Source organism: Ambystoma mexicanum, chromosome 5q, assembly GCF_040938575.1.
Source record: "Ambystoma mexicanum isolate Mex_15411 chromosome 5q, UKY_AmexF1_1, whole genome shotgun sequence".
NCBI classification, from domain to species: domain Eukaryota; kingdom Metazoa; phylum Chordata; class Amphibia; order Caudata; family Ambystomatidae; genus Ambystoma; species Ambystoma mexicanum.
The window spans coordinates 1274438513-1274461916 of NC_090933.1; the positions used below are offsets into that span (position 1 = coordinate 1274438513).

At 61.8% G+C, this 23404-nt stretch overlaps 25 non-coding genes across 25 annotated transcripts; all 25 read right to left on the bottom strand.

The window, feature by feature from the left end:
• Positions 1-120: 120 nt before the first annotated feature.
• Positions 121-284, bottom strand: LOC138498857 (U1 spliceosomal RNA). The gene has a single exon (XR_011278955.1). It is a non-coding gene; the product is annotated as a U1 spliceosomal RNA (small nuclear RNA).
• Positions 285-1085: 801 nt separating this feature from the next.
• LOC138498858 (U1 spliceosomal RNA) lies at positions 1086-1249 on the bottom strand. Its single transcript, XR_011278956.1, has one exon. It is a non-coding gene; the product is annotated as a U1 spliceosomal RNA (small nuclear RNA).
• Positions 1250-2042: 793 nt separating this feature from the next.
• Positions 2043-2206, bottom strand: LOC138498859 (U1 spliceosomal RNA). Its single transcript, XR_011278957.1, has one exon. It is a non-coding gene; the product is annotated as a U1 spliceosomal RNA (small nuclear RNA).
• Positions 2207-3007: 801 nt separating this feature from the next.
• Positions 3008-3171, bottom strand: LOC138498860 (U1 spliceosomal RNA). The gene has a single exon (XR_011278958.1). It is a non-coding gene; the product is annotated as a U1 spliceosomal RNA (small nuclear RNA).
• Positions 3172-3964: 793 nt separating this feature from the next.
• On the bottom strand, positions 3965-4128 carry LOC138498861 (U1 spliceosomal RNA). The gene has a single exon (XR_011278959.1). It is a non-coding gene; the product is annotated as a U1 spliceosomal RNA (small nuclear RNA).
• Positions 4129-4921: 793 nt separating this feature from the next.
• Positions 4922-5085, bottom strand: LOC138498862 (U1 spliceosomal RNA). Its single transcript, XR_011278960.1, has one exon. It is a non-coding gene; the product is annotated as a U1 spliceosomal RNA (small nuclear RNA).
• A 793-nt stretch (positions 5086-5878) lies between these two features.
• On the bottom strand, positions 5879-6042 carry LOC138498863 (U1 spliceosomal RNA). The gene has a single exon (XR_011278961.1). It is a non-coding gene; the product is annotated as a U1 spliceosomal RNA (small nuclear RNA).
• Positions 6043-6819: 777 nt separating this feature from the next.
• Positions 6820-6983, bottom strand: LOC138498865 (U1 spliceosomal RNA). The gene has a single exon (XR_011278962.1). It is a non-coding gene; the product is annotated as a U1 spliceosomal RNA (small nuclear RNA).
• Positions 6984-7774: 791 nt separating this feature from the next.
• Positions 7775-7938, bottom strand: LOC138498866 (U1 spliceosomal RNA). The gene has a single exon (XR_011278963.1). It is a non-coding gene; the product is annotated as a U1 spliceosomal RNA (small nuclear RNA).
• An 801-nt stretch (positions 7939-8739) lies between these two features.
• Positions 8740-8903, bottom strand: LOC138498867 (U1 spliceosomal RNA). The gene has a single exon (XR_011278964.1). It is a non-coding gene; the product is annotated as a U1 spliceosomal RNA (small nuclear RNA).
• A 785-nt stretch (positions 8904-9688) lies between these two features.
• Positions 9689-9852, bottom strand: LOC138498868 (U1 spliceosomal RNA). Its single transcript, XR_011278965.1, has one exon. It is a non-coding gene; the product is annotated as a U1 spliceosomal RNA (small nuclear RNA).
• Positions 9853-10643: 791 nt separating this feature from the next.
• LOC138498869 (U1 spliceosomal RNA) lies at positions 10644-10807 on the bottom strand. Its single transcript, XR_011278966.1, has one exon. It is a non-coding gene; the product is annotated as a U1 spliceosomal RNA (small nuclear RNA).
• Positions 10808-11608: 801 nt separating this feature from the next.
• Positions 11609-11772, bottom strand: LOC138498870 (U1 spliceosomal RNA). The gene has a single exon (XR_011278967.1). It is a non-coding gene; the product is annotated as a U1 spliceosomal RNA (small nuclear RNA).
• Positions 11773-12565: 793 nt separating this feature from the next.
• LOC138498871 (U1 spliceosomal RNA) lies at positions 12566-12729 on the bottom strand. The gene has a single exon (XR_011278968.1). It is a non-coding gene; the product is annotated as a U1 spliceosomal RNA (small nuclear RNA).
• Positions 12730-13530: 801 nt separating this feature from the next.
• On the bottom strand, positions 13531-13694 carry LOC138498872 (U1 spliceosomal RNA). The gene has a single exon (XR_011278969.1). It is a non-coding gene; the product is annotated as a U1 spliceosomal RNA (small nuclear RNA).
• A 794-nt stretch (positions 13695-14488) lies between these two features.
• LOC138498873 (U1 spliceosomal RNA) lies at positions 14489-14652 on the bottom strand. The gene has a single exon (XR_011278970.1). It is a non-coding gene; the product is annotated as a U1 spliceosomal RNA (small nuclear RNA).
• A 793-nt stretch (positions 14653-15445) lies between these two features.
• On the bottom strand, positions 15446-15609 carry LOC138498874 (U1 spliceosomal RNA). The gene has a single exon (XR_011278971.1). It is a non-coding gene; the product is annotated as a U1 spliceosomal RNA (small nuclear RNA).
• A 777-nt stretch (positions 15610-16386) lies between these two features.
• On the bottom strand, positions 16387-16550 carry LOC138498876 (U1 spliceosomal RNA). Its single transcript, XR_011278972.1, has one exon. It is a non-coding gene; the product is annotated as a U1 spliceosomal RNA (small nuclear RNA).
• Positions 16551-17351: 801 nt separating this feature from the next.
• Positions 17352-17515, bottom strand: LOC138498877 (U1 spliceosomal RNA). The gene has a single exon (XR_011278973.1). It is a non-coding gene; the product is annotated as a U1 spliceosomal RNA (small nuclear RNA).
• A 785-nt stretch (positions 17516-18300) lies between these two features.
• LOC138498878 (U1 spliceosomal RNA) lies at positions 18301-18464 on the bottom strand. The gene has a single exon (XR_011278974.1). It is a non-coding gene; the product is annotated as a U1 spliceosomal RNA (small nuclear RNA).
• A 791-nt stretch (positions 18465-19255) lies between these two features.
• LOC138498879 (U1 spliceosomal RNA) lies at positions 19256-19419 on the bottom strand. The gene has a single exon (XR_011278975.1). It is a non-coding gene; the product is annotated as a U1 spliceosomal RNA (small nuclear RNA).
• An 800-nt stretch (positions 19420-20219) lies between these two features.
• LOC138498880 (U1 spliceosomal RNA) lies at positions 20220-20383 on the bottom strand. The gene has a single exon (XR_011278976.1). It is a non-coding gene; the product is annotated as a U1 spliceosomal RNA (small nuclear RNA).
• Positions 20384-21179: 796 nt separating this feature from the next.
• On the bottom strand, positions 21180-21343 carry LOC138498881 (U1 spliceosomal RNA). The gene has a single exon (XR_011278977.1). It is a non-coding gene; the product is annotated as a U1 spliceosomal RNA (small nuclear RNA).
• An 801-nt stretch (positions 21344-22144) lies between these two features.
• On the bottom strand, positions 22145-22308 carry LOC138498882 (U1 spliceosomal RNA). The gene has a single exon (XR_011278978.1). It is a non-coding gene; the product is annotated as a U1 spliceosomal RNA (small nuclear RNA).
• A 792-nt stretch (positions 22309-23100) lies between these two features.
• Positions 23101-23264, bottom strand: LOC138498883 (U1 spliceosomal RNA). The gene has a single exon (XR_011278979.1). It is a non-coding gene; the product is annotated as a U1 spliceosomal RNA (small nuclear RNA).
• Positions 23265-23404: the final 140 nt, after the last annotated feature.

The following is a 23404-nucleotide window of genomic DNA, read 5'->3' on the forward strand; positions in this document are numbered from 1 at the left end:
ACATTCAGAGGCTACCTACTCACACACGTGACTTAAGAAACTCTGCTGCAAGACCAGGGGCTCCGTGTGTAAACAAGCTGACTCTGCACACTAAACTTTTTCTTTCTTTGACCAATAAATCAGGGGATAGCGCGAACGCAGTCCCCCACTACCAGAAATAATGCAGTCGAGTATCCCGCATTTGGGGACATCGCAGGGGTCAGCAAATCCGATGTGCAATGGATGAGCCTCACCCTGGGAGATCTGCCTTGTTGATCACAGATGCTCCCCTGCCAGGTAAGTATGAGTTGCGAGCAAGAGGGCAGGGGTTGGGCCTGTTCTGGAATCCCCGCTAAGCGAGGGTGAGAAGGCAGGCCCTGACCCAGCCCTAGCCCTCCCGGAAGCCCCGAGCGCCTGCAGAGCTGCCTGTCCCACGTTCAGGGGGAAGCTCCGGCAGGCAGAGCTCAGCAGAAGAGGCACATTGCAGCACAGGTCCTTTCTCCCATCAGGCCCTGCTCCGCACGAGATTTGCATAAATTCCGGCCTGGCCGCCAGCCTGCAGGCCCAGTCGGATAGCGAGCAGGCCTGGTGCAGTGCGCCCACTGGCCTGTCGGCCCCCAGGGCCCATGGCCCTCCTGAGCCGACAGGCCACCCCGCTTAACAAGAGCGTCTTGGGTGGGGTGCTCCCCAGCAGGACACGGCAACGCCGTGAAGGCAACGCCCGATCGTGCCCGATCGGTGCTCGGACGGGGCCGGCGGCAGCTGGTAGCCAGTGAACCCCCCCCCCCCCAATCCCCAATCCCCAGGAGCTGGATGGGACTTCTTAAGGTTGGAGGGCCTGGCCGTGATAACAGAGCCCGGGCGGGGCGGGGCAGGGCGGCTTCAAGAACTACTGGGGCCCCTGATATCATGGGGCGCACAAGTCTGGGGTTAGGCGCCTGTGCACTTGACCCCTCCAGTGAATGCTGGCCCTCTGGACTGCAGCAACATTCAGAGGCTACCTACTCACACACGTGACTTAAGAAACTCTGCTGCAAGACCAGGGGCTCCGTGTGTAAACAAGCTGACTCTGCACACTAAACTTTTTCTTTCTTTGACCAATAAATCAGGGGATAGCGCGAACGCAGTCCCCCACTACCAGAAATAATGCAGTCGAGTATCCCGCATTTGGGGACATCGCAGGGGTCAGCAAATCCGATGTGCAATGGATGAGCCTCACCCTGGGAGATCTGCCTTGTTGATCACAGATGCTCCCCTGCCAGGTAAGTATGAGTTGCGAGCAAGAGGGCAGGGGTTGGGCCTGTTCTGGAATCCCCGCTAAGCGAGGGTGAGAAGGCAGGCCCTGACCCAGCCCCAGCCCTCCCGGAAGCCCCGAGCGCCTGCAGAGCTGCCTGTCCCACGTTCAGGGGGAAGCTCCGGCAGGCAGAGCTCAGCAGAAGAGGCACATTGCAGCACAGGTCCTTTCTCCCATCAGGCCCTGCTCCGCACGAGATTTGCATAAATTCCGGCCTGGCCGCCAGCCTGCAGGCCCAGTCGGATAGCGAGCAGGCCTGGTGCAGTGCGCCCACTGGCCTGTCGGCCCCCAGGGCCCATGGCCCTCCTGAGCCGACAGGCCACCCCGCTTAACAAGAGCGTCTTGGGTGGGGTGCTCCCCAGCAGGACACGGCAACGCCCGATCGTGCCCGATCGGTGCTCGGACGGGGCCGGCGGCAGCTGGTAGCCAGTGAACCCCCCCCCCCCCCCCCCCAATCCCCAATCCCCAGGAGCTGGATGGGACTTCTTAAGGTTGGAGGGCCTGGCCGTGATAACAGAGCCCGGGCGGGGCGGGGCAGGGCGGCTTCAAGAACTACTGGGGCCCCTGATATCATGGGGCGCACAAGTCTGGGGTTAGGCGCCTGTGCACTTGACCCCTCCAGTGAATGCTGGCCCTCTGGACTGCAGCAACATTCAGAGGCTACCTACTCACACACGTGACTTAAGAAACTCTGCTGCAAGACCAGGGGCTCCGTGTGTAAACAAGCTGACTCTGCACACTAAACTTTTTCTTTCTTTGACCAATAAATCAGGGGATAGCGCGAACGCAGTCCCCCACTACCAGAAATAATGCAGTCGAGTATCCCGCATTTGGGGACATCGCAGGGGTCAGCAAATCCGATGTGCAATGGATGAGCCTCACCCTGGGAGATCTGCCTTGTTGATCACAGATGCTCCCCTGCCAGGTAAGTATGAGTTGCGAGCAAGAGGGCAGGGGTTGGGCCTGTTCTGGAATCCCCGCTAAGCGAGGGTGAGAAGGCAGGCCCTGACCCAGCCCCAGCCCTCCCGGAAGCCCCGAGCGCCTGCAGGGCTGCCTGTCCCACGTTCAGGGGGAAGCTCCGGCAGGCAGAGCTCAGCAGAAGAGGCACATTGCAGCACAGGTCCTTTCTCCCATCAGGCCCTGCTCCGCACGAGATTTGCATAAATTCCGGCCTGGCCGCCAGCCTGCAGGCCCAGTCGGATAGCGAGCAGGCCTGGTGCAGTGCGCCCACTGGCCTGTCGGCCCCCAGGGCCCATGGCCCTCCTGAGCCGACAGGCCACCCCGCTTAACAAGAGCGTCTTGGGTGGGGTGCTCCCCAGCAGGACACGGCAACGCCGTGAAGGCAACGCCCGATCGTGCCCGATCGGTGCTCGGACGGGGCCGGCGGCAGCTGGTAGCCAGTGAACCCCCCCCCCCCCAATCCCCAATCCCCAGGAGCTGGATGGGACTTCTTAAGGTTGGAGGGCCTGGCCGTGATAACAGAGCCCGGGCGGGGCGGGGCAGGGCGGCTTCAAGAACTACTGGGGCCCCTGATATCATGGGGCGCACAAGTCTGGGGTTAGGCGCCTGTGCACTTGACCCCTCCAGTGAATGCTGGCCCTCTGGACTGCAGCAACATTCAGAGGCTACCTACTCACACACGTGACTTAAGAAACTCTGCTGCAAGACCAGGGGCTCCGTGTGTAAACAAGCTGACTCTGCACACTAAACTTTTTCTTTCTTTGACCAATAAATCAGGGGATAGCGCGAACGCAGTCCCCCACTACCAGAAATAATGCAGTCGAGTATCCCGCATTTGGGGACATCGCAGGGGTCAGCAAATCCGATGTGCAATGGATGAGCCTCACCCTGGGAGATCTGCCTTGTTGATCACAGATGCTCCCCTGCCAGGTAAGTATGAGTTGCGAGCAAGAGGGCAGGGGTTGGGCCTGTTCTGGAATCCCCGCTAAGCGAGGGTGAGAAGGCAGGCCCTGACCCAGCCCCAGCCCTCCCGGAAGCCCCGAGCGCCTGCAGAGCTGCCTGTCCCACGTTCAGGGGGAAGCTCCGGCAGGCAGAGCTCAGCAGAAGAGGCACATTGCAGCACAGGTCCTTTCTCCCATCAGGCCCTGCTCCGCACGAGATTTGCATAAATTCCGGCCTGGCCGCCAGCCTGCAGGCCCAGTCGGATAGCGAGCAGGCCTGGTGCAGTGCGCCCACTGGCCTGTCGGCCCCCAGGGCCCATGGCCCTCCTGAGCCGACAGGCCACCCCGCTTAACAAGAGCGTCTTGGGTGGGGTGCTCCCCAGCAGGACACGGCAACGCCCGATCGTGCCCGATCGGTGCTCGGACGGGGCCGGCGGCAGCTGGTAGCCAGTGAACCCCCCCCCCCCCCCCCCCAATCCCCAATCCCCAGGAGCTGGATGGGACTTCTTAAGGTTGGAGGGCCTGGCCGTGATAACAGAGCCCGGGCGGGGCGGGGCAGGGCGGCTTCAAGAACTACTGGGGCCCCTGATATCATGGGGCGCACAAGTCTGGGGTTAGGCGCCTGTGCACTTGACCCCTCCAGTGAATGCTGGCCCTCTGGACTGCAGCAACATTCAGAGGCTACCTACTCACACACGTGACTTAAGAAACTCTGCTGCAAGACCAGGGGCTCCGTGTGTAAACAAGCTGACTCTGCACACTAAACTTTTTCTTTCTTTGACCAATAAATCAGGGGATAGCGCGAACGCAGTCCCCCACTACCAGAAATAATGCAGTCGAGTATCCCGCATTTGGGGACATCGCAGGGGTCAGCAAATCCGATGTGCAATGGATGAGCCTCACCCTGGGAGATCTGCCTTGTTGATCACAGATGCTCCCCTGCCAGGTAAGTATGAGTTGCGAGCAAGAGGGCAGGGGTTGGGCCTGTTCTGGAATCCCCGCTAAGCGAGGGTGAGAAGGCAGGCCCTGACCCAGCCCCAGCCCTCCCGGAAGCCCCGAGCGCCTGCAGGGCTGCCTGTCCCACGTTCAGGGGGAAGCTCCGGCAGGCAGAGCTCAGCAGAAGAGGCACATTGCAGCACAGGTCCTTTCTCCCATCAGGCCCTGCTCCGCACGAGATTTGCATAAATTCCGGCCTGGCCGCCAGCCTGCAGGCCCAGTCGGATAGCGAGCAGGCCTGGTGCAGTGCGCCCACTGGCCTGTCGGCCCCCAGGGCCCATGGCCCTCCTGAGCCGACAGGCCACCCCGCTTAACAAGAGCGTCTTGGGTGGGGTGCTCCCCAGCAGGACACGGCAACGCCCGATCGTGCCCGATCGGTGCTCGGACGGGGCCGGCGGCAGCTGGTAGCCAGTGAACCCCCCCCCCCCCCCCCCCAATCCCCAATCCCCAGGAGCTGGATGGGACTTCTTAAGGTTGGAGGGCCTGGCCGTGATAACAGAGCCCGGGCGGGGCGGGGCAGGGCGGCTTCAAGAACTACTGGGGCCCCTGATATCATGGGGCGCACAAGTCTGGGGTTAGGCGCCTGTGCACTTGACCCCTCCAGTGAATGCTGGCCCTCTGGACTGCAGCAACATTCAGAGGCTACCTACTCACACACGTGACTTAAGAAACTCTGCTGCAAGACCAGGGGCTCCGTGTGTAAACAAGCTGACTCTGCACACTAAACTTTTTCTTTCTTTGACCAATAAATCAGGGGATAGCGCGAACGCAGTCCCCCACTACCAGAAATAATGCAGTCGAGTATCCCGCATTTGGGGACATCGCAGGGGTCAGCAAATCCGATGTGCAATGGATGAGCCTCACCCTGGGAGATCTGCCTTGTTGATCACAGATGCTCCCCTGCCAGGTAAGTATGAGTTGCGAGCAAGAGGGCAGGGGTTGGGCCTGTTCTGGAATCCCCGCTAAGCGAGGGTGAGAAGGCAGGCCCTGACCCAGCCCCAGCCCTCCCGGAAGCCCCGAGCGCCTGCAGGGCTGCCTGTCCCACGTTCAGGGGGAAGCTCCGGCAGGCAGAGCTCAGCAGAAGAGGCACATTGCAGCACAGGTCCTTTCTCCCATCAGGCCCTGCTCCGCACGAGATTTGCATAAATTCCGGCCTGGCCGCCAGCCTGCAGGCCCAGTCGGATAGCGAGCAGGCCTGGTGCAGTGCGCCCACTGGCCTGTCGGCCCCCAGGGCCCATGGCCCTCCTGAGCCGACAGGCCACCCCGCTTAACAAGAGCGTCTTGGGTGGGGTGCTCCCCAGCAGGACACGGCAACGCCCGATCGTGCCCGATCGGTGCTCGGACGGGGCCGGCGGCAGCTGGTAGCCAGTGAACCCCCCCCCCCCCCCCCCCAATCCCCAATCCCCAGGAGCTGGATGGGACTTCTTAAGGTTGGAGGGCCTGGCCGTGATAACAGAGCCCGGGCGGGGCGGGGCAGGGCGGCTTCAAGAACTACTGGGGCCCCTGATATCATGGGGCGCACAAGTCTGGGGTTAGGCGCCTGTGCACTTGACCCCTCCAGTGAATGCTGGCCCTCTGGACTGCAGCAACATTCAGAGGCTACCTACTCACACACGTGACTTAAGAAACTCTGCTGCAAGACCAGGGGCTCCGTGTGTAAACAAGCTGACTCTGCACACTAAACTTTTTCTTTCTTTGACCAATAAATCAGGGGATAGCGCGAACGCAGTCCCCCACTACCAGAAATAATGCAGTCGAGTATCCCGCATTTGGGGACATCGCAGGGGTCAGCAAATCCGATGTGCAATGGATGAGCCTCACCCTGGGAGATCTGCCTTGTTGATCACAGATGCTCCCCTGCCAGGTAAGTATGAGTTGCGAGCAAGAGGGCAGGGGTTGGGCCTGTTCTGGAATCCCCGCTAAGCGAGGGTGAGAAGGCAGGCCCTGACCCAGCCCCAGCCCTCCCGGAAGCCCCGAGCGCCTGCAGAGCTGCCTGTCCCACGTTCAGGGGGAAGCTCCGGCAGGCAGAGCTCAGCAGAAGAGGCACATTGCAGCACAGGTCCTTTCTCCCATCAGGCCCTGCTCCGCACGAGATTTGCATAAATTCCGGCCTGGCCGCCAGCCTGCAGGCCCAGTCGGATAGCGAGCAGGCCTGGTGCAGTGCGCCCACTGGCCTGTCGGCCCCCAGGGCCCATGGCCCTCCTGAGCCGACAGGCCACCCCGCTTAACAAGAGCGTCTTGGGTGGGGTGCTCCCCAGCAGGACACGGCAACGCCCGATCGTGCCCGATCGGTGCTCGGACGGGGCCGGCGGCAGCTGGTAGCCAGTGAACCCCCCCCCCAATCCCCAGGAGCTGGATGGGACTTCTTAAGGTTGGAGGGCCTGGCCGTGTTAACAGAGCCCGGGCGGGGCGGGGCAGGGCGGCTTCAAGAACTACTGGGGCCCCTGATATCATGGGGCGCACAAGTCTGGGGTTAGGCGCCTGTGCACTTGACCCCTCCAGTGAATGCTGGCCCTCTGGACTGCAGCAACATTCAGAGGCTACCTACTCACACACGTGACTTAAGAAACTCTGCTGCAAGACCAGGGGCTCCGTGTGTAAACAAGCTGACTCTGCACACTAAACTTTTTCTTTCTTTGACCAATAAATCAGGGGATAGCGCGAACGCAGTCCCCCACTACCAGAAATAATGCAGTCGAGTATCCCGCATTTGGGGACATCGCAGGGGTCAGCAAATCCGATGTGCAATGGATGAGCCTCACCCTGGGAGATCTGCCTTGTTGATCACAGATGCTCCCCTGCCAGGTAAGTATGAGTTGCGAGCAAGAGGGCAGGGGTTGGGCCTGTTCTGGAATCCCCGCTAAGCGAGGGTGAGAAGGCAGGCCCTGACCCAGCCCCAGCCCTCCCGGAAGCCCCGAGCGCCTGCAGGGCTGCCTGTCCCACGTTCAGGGGGAAGCTCCGGCAGGCAGAGCTCAGCAGAAGAGGCACATTGCAGCACAGGTCCTTTCTCCCATCAGGCCCTGCTCCGCCCGAGATTTGCATACATTCCGGCCTGGCCCCCAGCCTGCAGGCCCAGTCGGATAGCGAGCAGGCCTGGTGCAGTGCGCCCACTGGCCTGTCGGCCCCCAGGGCCCATGGCCCTCCTGAGCCGACAGGCCACCCCGCTTAACAAGAGCGTCTTGGGTGGGGTGCTCCCCAGCAGGACACGGCAACGCCGTGAAGGCAACGCCCGATCGTGCCCGATCGGTGCTCGGACGGGGCCGGCGGCAGCTGGTAGCCAGTGAACCCCCCCCCCAATCCCCAGGAGCTGGATGGGACTTCTTAAGGTTGGAGGGCCTGGCCGTGTTAACAGAGCCCGGGCGGGGCGGGGCAGGGCGGCTTCAAGAACTACTGGGGCCCCTGATATCATGGGGCGCACAAGTCTGGGGTTAGGCGCCTGTGCACTTGACCCCTCCAGTGAATGCTGGCCCTCTGGACTGCAGCAACATTCAGAGGCTACCTACTCACACACGTGACTTAAGAAACTCTGCTGCAAGACCAGGGGCTCCGTGTGTAAACAAGCTGACTCTGCACACTAAACTTTTTCTTTCTTTGACCAATAAATCAGGGGATAGCGCGAACGCAGTCCCCCACTACCAGAAATAATGCAGTCGAGTATCCCGCATTTGGGGACATCGCAGGGGTCAGCAAATCCGATGTGCAATGGATGAGCCTCACCCTGGGAGATCTGCCTTGTTGATCACAGATGCTCCCCTGCCAGGTAAGTATGAGTTGCGAGCAAGAGGGCAGGGGTTGGGCCTGTTCTGGAATCCCCGCTAAGCGAGGGTGAGAAGGCAGGCCCTGACCCAGCCCTAGCCCTCCCGGAAGCCCCGAGCGCCTGCAGAGCTGCCTGTCCCACGTTCAGGGGGAAGCTCCGGCAGGCAGAGCTCAGCAGAAGAGGCACATTGCAGCACAGGTCCTTTCTCCCATCAGGCCCTGCTCCGCACGAGATTTGCATAAATTCCGGCCTGGCCGCCAGCCTGCAGGCCCAGTCGGATAGCGAGCAGGCCTGGTGCAGTGCGCCCACTGGCCTGTCGGCCCCCAGGGCCCATGGCCCTCCTGAGCCGACAGGCCACCCCGCTTAACAAGAGCGTCTTGGGTGGGGTGCTCCCCAGCAGGACACGGCAACGCCGTGAAGGCGACGCCCGATCGTGCCCGATCGGTGCTCGGACGGGGCCGGCGGCAGCTGGTAGCCAGTGAACCCCCCCCCCCCCAATCCCCAATCCCCAGGAGCTGGATGGGACTTCTTAAGGTTGGAGGGCCTGGCCGTGATAACAGAGCCCGGGCGGGGCGGGGCAGGGCGGCTTCAAGAACTACTGGGGCCCCTGATATCATGGGGCGCACAAGTCTGGGGTTAGGCGCCTGTGCACTTGACCCCTCCAGTGAATGCTGGCCCTCTGGACTGCAGCAACATTCAGAGGCTACCTACTCACACACGTGACTTAAGAAACTCTGCTGCAAGACCAGGGGCTCCGTGTGTAAACAAGCTGACTCTGCACACTAAACTTTTTCTTTCTTTGACCAATAAATCAGGGGATAGCGCGAACGCAGTCCCCCACTACCAGAAATAATGCAGTCGAGTATCCCGCATTTGGGGACATCGCAGGGGTCAGCAAATCCGATGTGCAATGGATGAGCCTCACCCTGGGAGATCTGCCTTGTTGATCACAGATGCTCCCCTGCCAGGTAAGTATGAGTTGCGAGCAAGAGGGCAGGGGTTGGGCCTGTTCTGGAATCCCCGCTAAGCGAGGGTGAGAAGGCAGGCCCTGACCCAGCCCCAGCCCTCCCGGAAGCCCCGAGCGCCTGCAGAGCTGCCTGTCCCACGTTCAGGGGGAAGCTCCGGCAGGCAGAGCTCAGCAGAAGAGGCACATTGCAGCACAGGTCCTTTCTCCCATCAGGCCCTGCTCCGCACGAGATTTGCATAAATTCCGGCCTGGCCGCCAGCCTGCAGGCCCAGTCGGATAGCGAGCAGGCCTGGTGCAGTGCGCCCACTGGCCTGTCGGCCCCCAGGGCCCATGGCCCTCCTGAGCCGACAGGCCACCCCGCTTAACAAGAGCGTCTTGGGTGGGGTGCTCCCCAGCAGGACACGGCAACGCCCGATCGTGCCCGATCGGTGCTCGGACGGGGCCGGCGGCAGCTGGTAGCCAGTGAACCCCCCCCCCCCCCCCCCAATCCCCAGGAGCTGGATGGGACTTCTTAAGGTTGGAGGGCCTGGCCGTGATAACAGAGCCCGGGCGGGGCGGGGCAGGGCGGCTTCAAGAACTACTGGGGCCCCTGATATCATGGGGCGCACAAGTCTGGGGTTAGGCGCCTGTGCACTTGACCCCTCCAGTGAATGCTGGCCCTCTGGACTGCAGCAACATTCAGAGGCTACCTACTCACACACGTGACTTAAGAAACTCTGCTGCAAGACCAGGGGCTCCGTGTGTAAACAAGCTGACTCTGCACACTAAACTTTTTCTTTCTTTGACCAATAAATCAGGGGATAGCGCGAACGCAGTCCCCCACTACCAGAAATAATGCAGTCGAGTATCCCGCATTTGGGGACATCGCAGGGGTCAGCAAATCCGATGTGCAATGGATGAGCCTCACCCTGGGAGATCTGCCTTGTTGATCACAGATGCTCCCCTGCCAGGTAAGTATGAGTTGCGAGCAAGAGGGCAGGGGTTGGGCCTGTTCTGGAATCCCCGCTAAGCGAGGGTGAGAAGGCAGGCCCTGACCCAGCCCCAGCCCTCCCGGAAGCCCCGAGCGCCTGCAGGGCTGCCTGTCCCACGTTCAGGGGGAAGCTCCGGCAGGCAGAGCTCAGCAGAAGAGGCACATTGCAGCACAGGTCCTTTCTCCCATCAGGCCCTGCTCCGCACGAGATTTGCATAAATTCCGGCCTGGCCGCCAGCCTGCAGGCCCAGTCGGATAGCGAGCAGGCCTGGTGCAGTGCGCCCACTGGCCTGTCGGCCCCCAGGGCCCATGGCCCTCCTGAGCCGACAGGCCACCCCGCTTAACAAGAGCGTCTTGGGTGGGGTGCTCCCCAGCAGGACACGGCAACGCCGTGAAGGCAACGCCCGATCGTGCCCGATCGGTGCTCGGACGGGGCCGGCGGCAGCTGGTAGCCAGTGAACCCCCCCCCCAATCCCCAGGAGCTGGATGGGACTTCTTAAGGTTGGAGGGCCTGGCCGTGTTAACAGAGCCCGGGCGGGGCGGGGCAGGGCGGCTTCAAGAACTACTGGGGCCCCTGATATCATGGGGCGCACAAGTCTGGGGTTAGGCGCCTGTGCACTTGACCCCTCCAGTGAATGCTGGCCCTCTGGACTGCAGCAACATTCAGAGGCTACCTACTCACACACGTGACTTAAGAAACTCTGCTGCAAGACCAGGGGCTCCGTGTGTAAACAAGCTGACTCTGCACACTAAACTTTTTCTTTCTTTGACCAATAAATCAGGGGATAGCGCGAACGCAGTCCCCCACTACCAGAAATAATGCAGTCGAGTATCCCGCATTTGGGGACATCGCAGGGGTCAGCAAATCCGATGTGCAATGGATGAGCCTCACCCTGGGAGATCTGCCTTGTTGATCACAGATGCTCCCCTGCCAGGTAAGTATGAGTTGCGAGCAAGAGGGCAGGGGTTGGGCCTGTTCTGGAATCCCCGCTAAGCGAGGGTGAGAAGGCAGGCCCTGACCCAGCCCTAGCCCTCCCGGAAGCCCCGAGCGCCTGCAGAGCTGCCTGTCCCACGTTCAGGGGGAAGCTCCGGCAGGCAGAGCTCAGCAGAAGAGGCACATTGCAGCACAGGTCCTTTCTCCCATCAGGCCCTGCTCCGCACGAGATTTGCATAAATTCCGGCCTGGCCGCCAGCCTGCAGGCCCAGTCGGATAGCGAGCAGGCCTGGTGCAGTGCGCCCACTGGCCTGTCGGCCCCCAGGGCCCATGGCCCTCCTGAGCCGACAGGCCACCCCGCTTAACAAGAGCGTCTTGGGTGGGGTGCTCCCCAGCAGGACACGGCAACGCCGTGAAGGCAACGCCCGATCGTGCCCGATCGGTGCTCGGACGGGGCCGGCGGCAGCTGGTAGCCAGTGAACCCCCCCCCCCCCAATCCCCAATCCCCAGGAGCTGGATGGGACTTCTTAAGGTTGGAGGGCCTGGCCGTGATAACAGAGCCCGGGCGGGGCGGGGCAGGGCGGCTTCAAGAACTACTGGGGCCCCTGATATCATGGGGCGCACAAGTCTGGGGTTAGGCGCCTGTGCACTTGACCCCTCCAGTGAATGCTGGCCCTCTGGACTGCAGCAACATTCAGAGGCTACCTACTCACACACGTGACTTAAGAAACTCTGCTGCAAGACCAGGGGCTCCGTGTGTAAACAAGCTGACTCTGCACACTAAACTTTTTCTTTCTTTGACCAATAAATCAGGGGATAGCGCGAACGCAGTCCCCCACTACCAGAAATAATGCAGTCGAGTATCCCGCATTTGGGGACATCGCAGGGGTCAGCAAATCCGATGTGCAATGGATGAGCCTCACCCTGGGAGATCTGCCTTGTTGATCACAGATGCTCCCCTGCCAGGTAAGTATGAGTTGCGAGCAAGAGGGCAGGGGTTGGGCCTGTTCTGGAATCCCCGCTAAGCGAGGGTGAGAAGGCAGGCCCTGACCCAGCCCCAGCCCTCCCGGAAGCCCCGAGCGCCTGCAGAGCTGCCTGTCCCACGTTCAGGGGGAAGCTCCGGCAGGCAGAGCTCAGCAGAAGAGGCACATTGCAGCACAGGTCCTTTCTCCCATCAGGCCCTGCTCCGCACGAGATTTGCATAAATTCCGGCCTGGCCGCCAGCCTGCAGGCCCAGTCGGATAGCGAGCAGGCCTGGTGCAGTGCGCCCACTGGCCTGTCGGCCCCCAGGGCCCATGGCCCTCCTGAGCCGACAGGCCACCCCGCTTAACAAGAGCGTCTTGGGTGGGGTGCTCCCCAGCAGGACACGGCAACGCCCGATCGTGCCCGATCGGTGCTCGGACGGGGCCGGCGGCAGCTGGTAGCCAGTGAACCCCCCCCCCCCCCCCCCCAATCCCCAATCCCCAGGAGCTGGATGGGACTTCTTAAGGTTGGAGGGCCTGGCCGTGATAACAGAGCCCGGGCGGGGCGGGGCAGGGCGGCTTCAAGAACTACTGGGGCCCCTGATATCATGGGGCGCACAAGTCTGGGGTTAGGCGCCTGTGCACTTGACCCCTCCAGTGAATGCTGGCCCTCTGGACTGCAGCAACATTCAGAGGCTACCTACTCACACACGTGACTTAAGAAACTCTGCTGCAAGACCAGGGGCTCCGTGTGTAAACAAGCTGACTCTGCACACTAAACTTTTTCTTTCTTTGACCAATAAATCAGGGGATAGCGCGAACGCAGTCCCCCACTACCAGAAATAATGCAGTCGAGTATCCCGCATTTGGGGACATCGCAGGGGTCAGCAAATCCGATGTGCAATGGATGAGCCTCACCCTGGGAGATCTGCCTTGTTGATCACAGATGCTCCCCTGCCAGGTAAGTATGAGTTGCGAGCAAGAGGGCAGGGGTTGGGCCTGTTCTGGAATCCCCGCTAAGCGAGGGTGAGAAGGCAGGCCCTGACCCAGCCCCAGCCCTCCCGGAAGCCCCGAGCGCCTGCAGGGCTGCCTGTCCCACGTTCAGGGGGAAGCTCCGGCAGGCAGAGCTCAGCAGAAGAGGCACATTGCAGCACAGGTCCTTTCTCCCATCAGGCCCTGCTCCGCACGAGATTTGCATAAATTCCGGCCTGGCCGCCAGCCTGCAGGCCCAGTCGGATAGCGAGCAGGCCTGGTGCAGTGCGCCCACTGGCCTGTCGGCCCCCAGGGCCCATGGCCCTCCTGAGCCGACAGGCCACCCCGCTTAACAAGAGCGTCTTGGGTGGGGTGCTCCCCAGCAGGACACGGCAACGCCGTGAAGGCAACGCCCGATCGTGCCCGATCGGTGCTCGGACGGGGCCGGCGGCAGCTGGTAGCCAGTGAACCCCCCCCCCCCCAATCCCCAATCCCCAGGAGCTGGATGGGACTTCTTAAGGTTGGAGGGCCTGGCCGTGATAACAGAGCCCGGGCGGGGCGGGGCAGGGCGGCTTCAAGAACTACTGGGGCCCCTGATATCATGGGGCGCACAAGTCTGGGGTTAGGCGCCTGTGCACTTGACCCCTCCAGTGAATGCTGGCCCTCTGGACTGCAGCAACATTCAGAGGCTACCTACTCACACACGTGACTTAAGAAACTCTGCTGCAAGACCAGGGGCTCCGTGTGTAAACAAGCTGACTCTGCACACTAAACTTTTTCTTTCTTTGACCAATAAATCAGGGGATAGCGCGAACGCAGTCCCCCACTACCAGAAATAATGCAGTCGAGTATCCCGCATTTGGGGACATCGCAGGGGTCAGCAAATCCGATGTGCAATGGATGAGCCTCACCCTGGGAGATCTGCCTTGTTGATCACAGATGCTCCCCTGCCAGGTAAGTATGAGTTGCGAGCAAGAGGGCAGGGGTTGGGCCTGTTCTGGAATCCCCGCTAAGCGAGGGTGAGAAGGCAGGCCCTGACCCAGCCCCAGCCCTCCCGGAAGCCCCGAGCGCCTGCAGAGCTGCCTGTCCCACGTTCAGGGGGAAGCTCCGGCAGGCAGAGCTCAGCAGAAGAGGCACATTGCAGCACAGGTCCTTTCTCCCATCAGGCCCTGCTCCGCACGAGATTTGCATAAATTCCGGCCTGGCCGCCAGCCTGCAGGCCCAGTCGGATAGCGAGCAGGCCTGGTGCAGTGCGCCCACTGGCCTGTCGGCCCCCAGGGCCCATGGCCCTCCTGAGCCGACAGGCCACCCCGCTTAACAAGAGCGTCTTGGGTGGGGTGCTCCCCAGCAGGACACGGCAACGCCCGATCGTGCCCGATCGGTGCTCGGACGGGGCCGGCGGCAGCTGGTAGCCAGTGAACCCCCCCCCCCCCCCCCCCCAATCCCCAATCCCCAGGAGCTGGATGGGACTTCTTAAGGTTGGAGGGCCTGGCCGTGATAACAGAGCCCGGGCGGGGCGGGGCAGGGCGGCTTCAAGAACTACTGGGGCCCCTGATATCATGGGGCGCACAAGTCTGGGGTTAGGCGCCTGTGCACTTGACCCCTCCAGTGAATGCTGGCCCTCTGGACTGCAGCAACATTCAGAGGCTACCTACTCACACACGTGACTTAAGAAACTCTGCTGCAAGACCAGGGGCTCCGTGTGTAAACAAGCTGACTCTGCACACTAAACTTTTTCTTTCTTTGACCAATAAATCAGGGGATAGCGCGAACGCAGTCCCCCACTACCAGAAATAATGCAGTCGAGTATCCCGCATTTGGGGACATCGCAGGGGTCAGCAAATCCGATGTGCAATGGATGAGCCTCACCCTGGGAGATCTGCCTTGTTGATCACAGATGCTCCCCTGCCAGGTAAGTATGAGTTGCGAGCAAGAGGGCAGGGGTTGGGCCTGTTCTGGAATCCCCGCTAAGCGAGGGTGAGAAGGCAGGCCCTGACCCAGCCCCAGCCCTCCCGGAAGCCCCGAGCGCCTGCAGGGCTGCCTGTCCCACGTTCAGGGGGAAGCTCCGGCAGGCAGAGCTCAGCAGAAGAGGCACATTGCAGCACAGGTCCTTTCTCCCATCAGGCCCTGCTCCGCACGAGATTTGCATAAATTCCGGCCTGGCCGCCAGCCTGCAGGCCCAGTCGGATAGCGAGCAGGCCTGGTGCAGTGCGCCCACTGGCCTGTCGGCCCCCAGGGCCCATGGCCCTCCTGAGCCGACAGGCCACCCCGCTTAACAAGAGCGTCTTGGGTGGGGTGCTCCCCAGCAGGACACGGCAACGCCCGATCGTGCCCGATCGGTGCTCGGACGGGGCCGGCGGCAGCTGGTAGCCAGTGAACCCCCCCCCCCCCCCCCCCAATCCCCAATCCCCAGGAGCTGGATGGGACTTCTTAAGGTTGGAGGGCCTGGCCGTGATAACAGAGCCCGGGCGGGGCGGGGCAGGGCGGCTTCAAGAACTACTGGGGCCCCTGATATCATGGGGCGCACAAGTCTGGGGTTAGGCGCCTGTGCACTTGACCCCTCCAGTGAATGCTGGCCCTCTGGACTGCAGCAACATTCAGAGGCTACCTACTCACACACGTGACTTAAGAAACTCTGCTGCAAGACCAGGGGCTCCGTGTGTAAACAAGCTGACTCTGCACACTAAACTTTTTCTTTCTTTGACCAATAAATCAGGGGATAGCGCGAACGCAGTCCCCCACTACCAGAAATAATGCAGTCGAGTATCCCGCATTTGGGGACATCGCAGGGGTCAGCAAATCCGATGTGCAATGGATGAGCCTCACCCTGGGAGATCTGCCTTGTTGATCACAGATGCTCCCCTGCCAGGTAAGTATGAGTTGCGAGCAAGAGGGCAGGGGTTGGGCCTGTTCTGGAATCCCCGCTAAGCGAGGGTGAGAAGGCAGGCCCTGACCCAGCCCCAGCCCTCCCGGAAGCCCCGAGCGCCTGCAGGGCTGCCTGTCCCACGTTCAGGGGGAAGCTCCGGCAGGCAGAGCTCAGCAGAAGAGGCACATTGCAGCACAGGTCCTTTCTCCCATCAGGCCCTGCTCCGCACGAGATTTGCATAAATTCCGGCCTGGCCGCCAGCCTGCAGGCCCAGTCGGATAGCGAGCAGGCCTGGTGCAGTGCGCCCACTGGCCTGTCGGCCCCCAGGGCCCATGGCCCTCCTGAGCCGACAGGCCACCCCGCTTAACAAGAGCGTCTTGGGTGGGGTGCTCCCCAGCAGGACACGGCAACGCCCGATCGTGCCCGATCGGTGCTCGGACGGGGCCGGCGGCAGCTGGTAGCCAGTGAACCCCCCCCCCAATCCCCAGGAGCTGGATGGGACTTCTTAAGGTTGGAGGGCCTGGCCGTGTTAACAGAGCCCGGGCGGGGCGGGGCAGGGCGGCTTCAAGAACTACTGGGGCCCCTGATATCATGGGGCGCACAAGTCTGGGGTTAGGCGCCTGTGCACTTGACCCCTCCAGTGAATGCTGGCCCTCTGGACTGCAGCAACATTCAGAGGCTACCTACTCACACACGTGACTTAAGAAACTCTGCTGCAAGACCAGGGGCTCCGTGTGTAAACAAGCTGACTCTGCACACTAAACTTTTTCTTTCTTTGACCAATAAATCAGGGGATAGCGCGAACGCAGTCCCCCACTACCAGAAATAATGCAGTCGAGTATCCCGCATTTGGGGACATCGCAGGGGTCAGCAAATCCGATGTGCAATGGATGAGCCTCACCCTGGGAGATCTGCCTTGTTGATCACAGATGCTCCCCTGCCAGGTAAGTATGAGTTGCGAGCAAGAGGGCAGGGGTTGGGCCTGTTCTGGAATCCCCGCTAAGCGAGGGTGAGAAGGCAGGCCCTGACCCAGCCCTAGCCCTCCCGGAAGCCCCGAGCGCCTGCAGAGCTGCCTGTCCCACGTTCAGGGGGAAGCTCCGGCAGGCAGAGCTCAGCAGAAGAGGCACATTGCAGCACAGGTCCTTTCTCCCATCAGGCCCTGCTCCGCACGAGATTTGCATAAATTCCGGCCTGGCCGCCAGCCTGCAGGCCCAGTCGGATAGCGAGCAGGCCTGGTGCAGTGCGCCCACTGGCCTGTCGGCCCCCAGGGCCCATGGCCCTCCTGAGCCGACAGGCCACCCCGCTTAACAAGAGCGTCTTGGGTGGGGTGCTCCCCAGCAGGACACGGCAACGCCGTGAAGGCGACGCCCGATCGTGCCCGATCGGTGCTCGGACGGGGCCGGCGGCAGCTGGTAGCCAGTGAACCCCCCCCCCCCCAATCCCCAATCCCCAGGAGCTGGATGGGACTTCTTAAGGTTGGAGGGCCTGGCCGTGATAACAGAGCCCGGGCGGGGCGGGGCAGGGCGGCTTCAAGAACTACTGGGGCCCCTGATATCATGGGGCGCACAAGTCTGGGGTTAGGCGCCTGTGCACTTGACCCCTCCAGTGAATGCTGGCCCTCTGGACTGCAGCAACATTCAGAGGCTACCTACTCACACACGTGACTTAAGAAACTCTGCTGCAAGACCAGGGGCTCCGTGTGTAAACAAGCTGACTCTGCACACTAAACTTTTTCTTTCTTTGACCAATAAATCAGGGGATAGCGCGAACGCAGTCCCCCACTACCAGAAATAATGCAGTCGAGTATCCCGCATTTGGGGACATCGCAGGGGTCAGCAAATCCGATGTGCAATGGATGAGCCTCACCCTGGGAGATCTGCCTTGTTGATCACAGATGCTCCCCTGCCAGGTAAGTATGAGTTGCGAGCAAGAGGGCAGGGGTTGGGCCTGTTCTGGAATCCCCGCTAAGCGAGGGTGAGAAGGCAGGCCCTGACCCAGCCCCAGCCCTCCCGGAAGCCCCGAGCGCCTGCAGAGCTGCCTGTCCCACGTTCAGGGGGAAGCTCCGGCAGGCAGAGCTCAGCAGAAGAGGCACATTGCAGCACAGGTCCTTTCTCCCATCAGGCCCTGCTCCGCACGAGATTTGCATAAATTCCGGCCTGGCCGCCAGCCTGCAGGCCCAGTCGGATAGCGAGCAGGCCTGGTGCAGTGCGCCCACTGGCCTGTCGGCCCCCAGGGCCCATGGCCCTCCTGAGCCGACAGGCCACCCCGCTTAACAAGAGCGTCTTGGGTGGGGTGCTCCCCAGCAGGACACGGCAACGCCCGATCGTGCCCGATCGGTGCTCGGACGGGGCCGGCGGCAGCTGGTAGCCAGTGAACCCCCCCCCCCCCCCCCCAATCCCCAGGAGCTGGATGGGACTTCTTAAGGTTGGAGGGCCTGGCCGTGATAACAGAGCCCGGGCGGGGCGGGGCAGGGCGGCTTCAAGAACTACTGGGGCCCCTGATATCATGGGGCGCACAAGTCTGGGGTTAGGCGCCTGTGCACTTGACCCCTCCAGTGAATGCTGGCCCTCTGGACTGCAGCAACATTCAGAGGCTACCTACTCACACACGTGACTTAAGAAACTCTGCTGCAAGACCAGGGGCTCCGTGTGTAAACAAGCTGACTCTGCACACTAAACTTTTTCTTTCTTTGACCAATAAATCAGGGGATAGCGCGAACGCAGTCCCCCACTACCAGAAATAATGCAGTCGAGTATCCCGCATTTGGGGACATCGCAGGGGTCAGCAAATCCGATGTGCAATGGATGAGCCTCACCCTGGGAGATCTGCCTTGTTGATCACAGATGCTCCCCTGCCAGGTAAGTATGAGTTGCGAGCAAGAGGGCAGGGGTTGGGCCTGTTCTGGAATCCCCGCTAAGCGAGGGTGAGAAGGCAGGCCCTGACCCAGCCCCAGCCCTCCCGGAAGCCCCGAGCGCCTGCAGGGCTGCCTGTCCCACGTTCAGGGGGAAGCTCCGGCAGGCAGAGCTCAGCAGAAGAGGCACATTGCAGCACAGGTCCTTTCTCCCATCAGGCCCTGCTCCGCACGAGATTTGCATAAATTCCGGCCTGGCCGCCAGCCTGCAGGCCCAGTCGGATAGCGAGCAGGCCTGGTGCAGTGCGCCCACTGGCCTGTCGGCCCCCAGGGCCCATGGCCCTCCTGAGCCGACAGGCCACCCCGCTTAACAAGAGCGTCTTGGGTGGGGTGCTCCCCAGCAGGACACGGCAACGCCGTGAAGGCAACGCCCGATCGTGCCCGATCGGTGCTCGGACGGGGCCGGCGGCAGCTGGTAGCCAGTGAACCCCCCCCCCAATCCCCAGGAGCTGGATGGGACTTCTTAAGGTTGGAGGGCCTGGCCGTGTTAACAGAGCCCGGGCGGGGCGGGGCAGGGCGGCTTCAAGAACTACTGGGGCCCCTGATATCATGGGGCGCACAAGTCTGGGGTTAGGCGCCTGTGCACTTGACCCCTCCAGTGAATGCTGGCCCTCTGGACTGCAGCAACATTCAGAGGCTACCTACTCACACACGTGACTTAAGAAACTCTGCTGCAAGACCAGGGGCTCCGTGTGTAAACAAGCTGACTCTGCACACTAAACTTTTTCTTTCTTTGACCAATAAATCAGGGGATAGCGCGAACGCAGTCCCCCACTACCAGAAATAATGCAGTCGAGTATCCCGCATTTGGGGACATCGCAGGGGTCAGCAAATCCGATGTGCAATGGATGAGCCTCACCCTGGGAGATCTGCCTTGTTGATCACAGATGCTCCCCTGCCAGGTAAGTATGAGTTGCGAGCAAGAGGGCAGGGGTTGGGCCTGTTCTGGAATCCCCGCTAAGCGAGGGTGAGAAGGCAGGCCCTGACCCAGCCCTAGCCCTCCCGGAAGCCCCGAGCGCCTGCAGAGCTGCCTGTCCCACGTTCAGGGGGAAGCTCCGGCAGGCAGAGCTCAGCAGAAGAGGCACATTGCAGCACAGGTCCTTTCTCCCATCAGGCCCTGCTCCGCACGAGATTTGCATAAATTCCGGCCTGGCCGCCAGCCTGCAGGCCCAGTCGGATAGCGAGCAGGCCTGGTGCAGTGCGCCCACTGGCCTGTCGGCCCCCAGGGCCCATGGCCCTCCTGAGCCGACAGGCCACCCCGCTTAACAAGAGCGTCTTGGGTGGGGTGCTCCCCAGCAGGACACGGCAACGCCGTGAAGGCAACGCCCGATCGTGCCCGATCGGTGCTCGGACGGGGCCGGCGGCAGCTGGTAGCCAGTGAACCCCCCCCCCCCAATCCCCAATCCCCAGGAGCTGGATGGGACTTCTTAAGGTTGGAGGGCCTGGCCGTGATAACAGAGCCCGGGCGGGGCGGGGCAGGGCGGCTTCAAGAACTACTGGGGCCCCTGATATCATGGGGCGCACAAGTCTGGGGTTAGGCGCCTGTGCACTTGACCCCTCCAGTGAATGCTGGCCCTCTGGACTGCAGCAACATTCAGAGGCTACCTACTCACACACGTGACTTAAGAAACTCTGCTGCAAGACCAGGGGCTCCGTGTGTAAACAAGCTGACTCTGCACACTAAACTTTTTCTTTCTTTGACCAATAAATCAGGGGATAGCGCGAACGCAGTCCCCCACTACCAGAAATAATGCAGTCGAGTATCCCGCATTTGGGGACATCGCAGGGGTCAGCAAATCCGATGTGCAATGGATGAGCCTCACCCTGGGAGATCTGCCTTGTTGATCACAGATGCTCCCCTGCCAGGTAAGTATGAGTTGCGAGCAAGAGGGCAGGGGTTGGGCCTGTTCTGGAATCCCCGCTAAGCGAGGGTGAGAAGGCAGGCCCTGACCCAGCCCCAGCCCTCCCGGAAGCCCCGAGCGCCTGCAGAGCTGCCTGTCCCACGTTCAGGGGGAAGCTCCGGCAGGCAGAGCTCAGCAGAAGAGGCACATTGCAGCACAGGTCCTTTCTCCCATCAGGCCCTGCTCCGCACGAGATTTGCATAAATTCCGGCCTGGCCGCCAGCCTGCAGGCCCAGTCGGATAGCGAGCAGGCCTGGTGCAGTGCGCCCACTGGCCTGTCGGCCCCCAGGGCCCATGGCCCTCCTGAGCCGACAGGCCACCCCGCTTAACAAGAGCGTCTTGGGTGGGGTGCTCCCCAGCAGGACACGGCAACGCCCGATCGTGCCCGATCGGTGCTCGGACGGGGCCGGCGGCAGCTGGTAGCCAGTGAACCCCCCCCCCCCCCCCCCCCCCAATCCCCAATCCCCAGGAGCTGGATGGGACTTCTTAAGGTTGGAGGGCCTGGCCGTGATAACAGAGCCCGGGCGGGGCGGGGCAGGGCGGCTTCAAGAACTACTGGGGCCCCTGATATCATGGGGCGCACAAGTCTGGGGTTAGGCGCCTGTGCACTTGACCCCTCCAGTGAATGCTGGCCCTCTGGACTGCAGCAACATTCAGAGGCTACCTACTCACACACGTGACTTAAGAAACTCTGCTGCAAGACCAGGGGCTCCGTGTGTAAACAAGCTGACTCTGCACACTAAACTTTTTCTTTCTTTGACCAATAAATCAGGGGATAGCGCGAACGCAGTCCCCCACTACCAGAAATAATGCAGTCGAGTATCCCGCATTTGGGGACATCGCAGGGGTCAGCAAATCCGATGTGCAATGGATGAGCCTCACCCTGGGAGATCTGCCTTGTTGATCACAGATGCTCCCCTGCCAGGTAAGTATGAGTTGCGAGCAAGAGGGCAGGGGTTGGGCCTGTTCTGGAATCCCCGCTAAGCGAGGGTGAGAAGGCAGGCCCTGACCCAGCCCCAGCCCTCCCGGAAGCCCCGAGCGCCTGCAGGGCTGCCTGTCCCACGTTCAGGGGGAAGCTCCGGCAGGCAGAGCTCAGCAGAAGAGGCACATTGCAGCACAGGTCCTTTCTCCCATCAGGCCCTGCTCCGCACGAGATTTGCATAAATTCCGGCCTGGCCGCCAGCCTGCAGGCCCAGTCGGATAGCGAGCAGGCCTGGTGCAGTGCGCCCACTGGCCTGTCGGCCCCCAGGGCCCATGGCCCTCCTGAGCCGACAGGCCACCCCGCTTAACAAGAGCGTCTTGGGTGGGGTGCTCCCCAGCAGGACACGGCAACGCCGTGAAGGCAACGCCCGATCGTGCCCGATCGGTGCTCGGACGGGGCCGGCGGCAGCTGGTAGCCAGTGAACCCCCCCCCCCCCAATCCCCAATCCCCAGGAGCTGGATGGGACTTCTTAAGGTTGGAGGGCCTGGCCGTGATAACAGAGCCCGGGCGGGGCGGGGCAGGGCGGCTTCAAGAACTACTGGGGCCCCTGATATCATGGGGCGCACAAGTCTGGGGTTAGGCGCCTGTGCACTTGACCCCTCCAGTGAATGCTGGCCCTCTGGACTGCAGCAACATTCAGAGGCTACCTACTCACACACGTGACTTAAGAAACTCTGCTGCAAGACCAGGGGCTCCGTGTGTAAACAAGCTGACTCTGCACACTAAACTTTTTCTTTCTTTGACCAATAAATCAGGGGATAGCGCGAACGCAGTCCCCCACTACCAGAAATAATGCAGTCGAGTATCCCGCATTTGGGGACATCGCAGGGGTCAGCAAATCCGATGTGCAATGGATGAGCCTCACCCTGGGAGATCTGCCTTGTTGATCACAGATGCTCCCCTGCCAGGTAAGTATGAGTTGCGAGCAAGAGGGCAGGGGTTGGGCCTGTTCTGGAATCCCCGCTAAGCGAGGGTGAGAAGGCAGGCCCTGACCCAGCCCCAGCCCTCCCGGAAGCCCCGAGCGCCTGCAGAGCTGCCTGTCCCACGTTCAGGGGGAAGCTCCGGCAGGCAGAGCTCAGCAGAAGAGGCACATTGCAGCACAGGTCCTTTCTCCCATCAGGCCCTGCTCCGCACGAGATTTGCATAAATTCCGGCCTGGCCGCCAGCCTGCAGGCCCAGTCGGATAGCGAGCAGGCCTGGTGCAGTGCGCCCACTGGCCTGTCGGCCCCCAGGGCCCATGGCCCTCCTGAGCCGACAGGCCACCCCGCTTAACAAGAGCGTCTTGGGTGGGGTGCTCCCCAGCAGGACACGGCAACGCCCGATCGTGCCCGATCGGTGCTCGGACGGGGCCGGCGGCAGCTGGTAGCCAGTGAACCCCCCCCCCCCCCCCCCAATCCCCAATCCCCAGGAGCTGGATGGGACTTCTTAAGGTTGGAGGGCCTGGCCGTGATAACAGAGCCCGGGCGGGGCGGGGCAGGGCGGCTTCAAGAACTACTGGGGCCCCTGATATCATGGGGCGCACAAGTCTGGGGTTAGGCGCCTGTGCACTTGACCCCTCCAGTGAATGCTGGCCCTCTGGACTGCAGCAACATTCAGAGGCTACCTACTCACACACGTGACTTAAGAAACTCTGCTGCAAGACCAGGGGCTCCGTGTGTAAACAAGCTGACTCTGCACACTAAACTTTTTCTTTCTTTGACCAATAAATCAGGGGATAGCGCGAACGCAGTCCCCCACTACCAGAAATAATGCAGTCGAGTATCCCGCATTTGGGGACATCGCAGGGGTCAGCAAATCCGATGTGCAATGGATGAGCCTCACCCTGGGAGATCTGCCTTGTTGATCACAGATGCTCCCCTGCCAGGTAAGTATGAGTTGCGAGCAAGAGGGCAGGGGTTGGGCCTGTTCTGGAATCCCCGCTAAGCGAGGGTGAGAAGGCAGGCCCTGACCCAGCCCCAGCCCTCCCGGAAGCCCCGAGCGCCTGCAGGGCTGCCTGTCCCACGTTCAGGGGG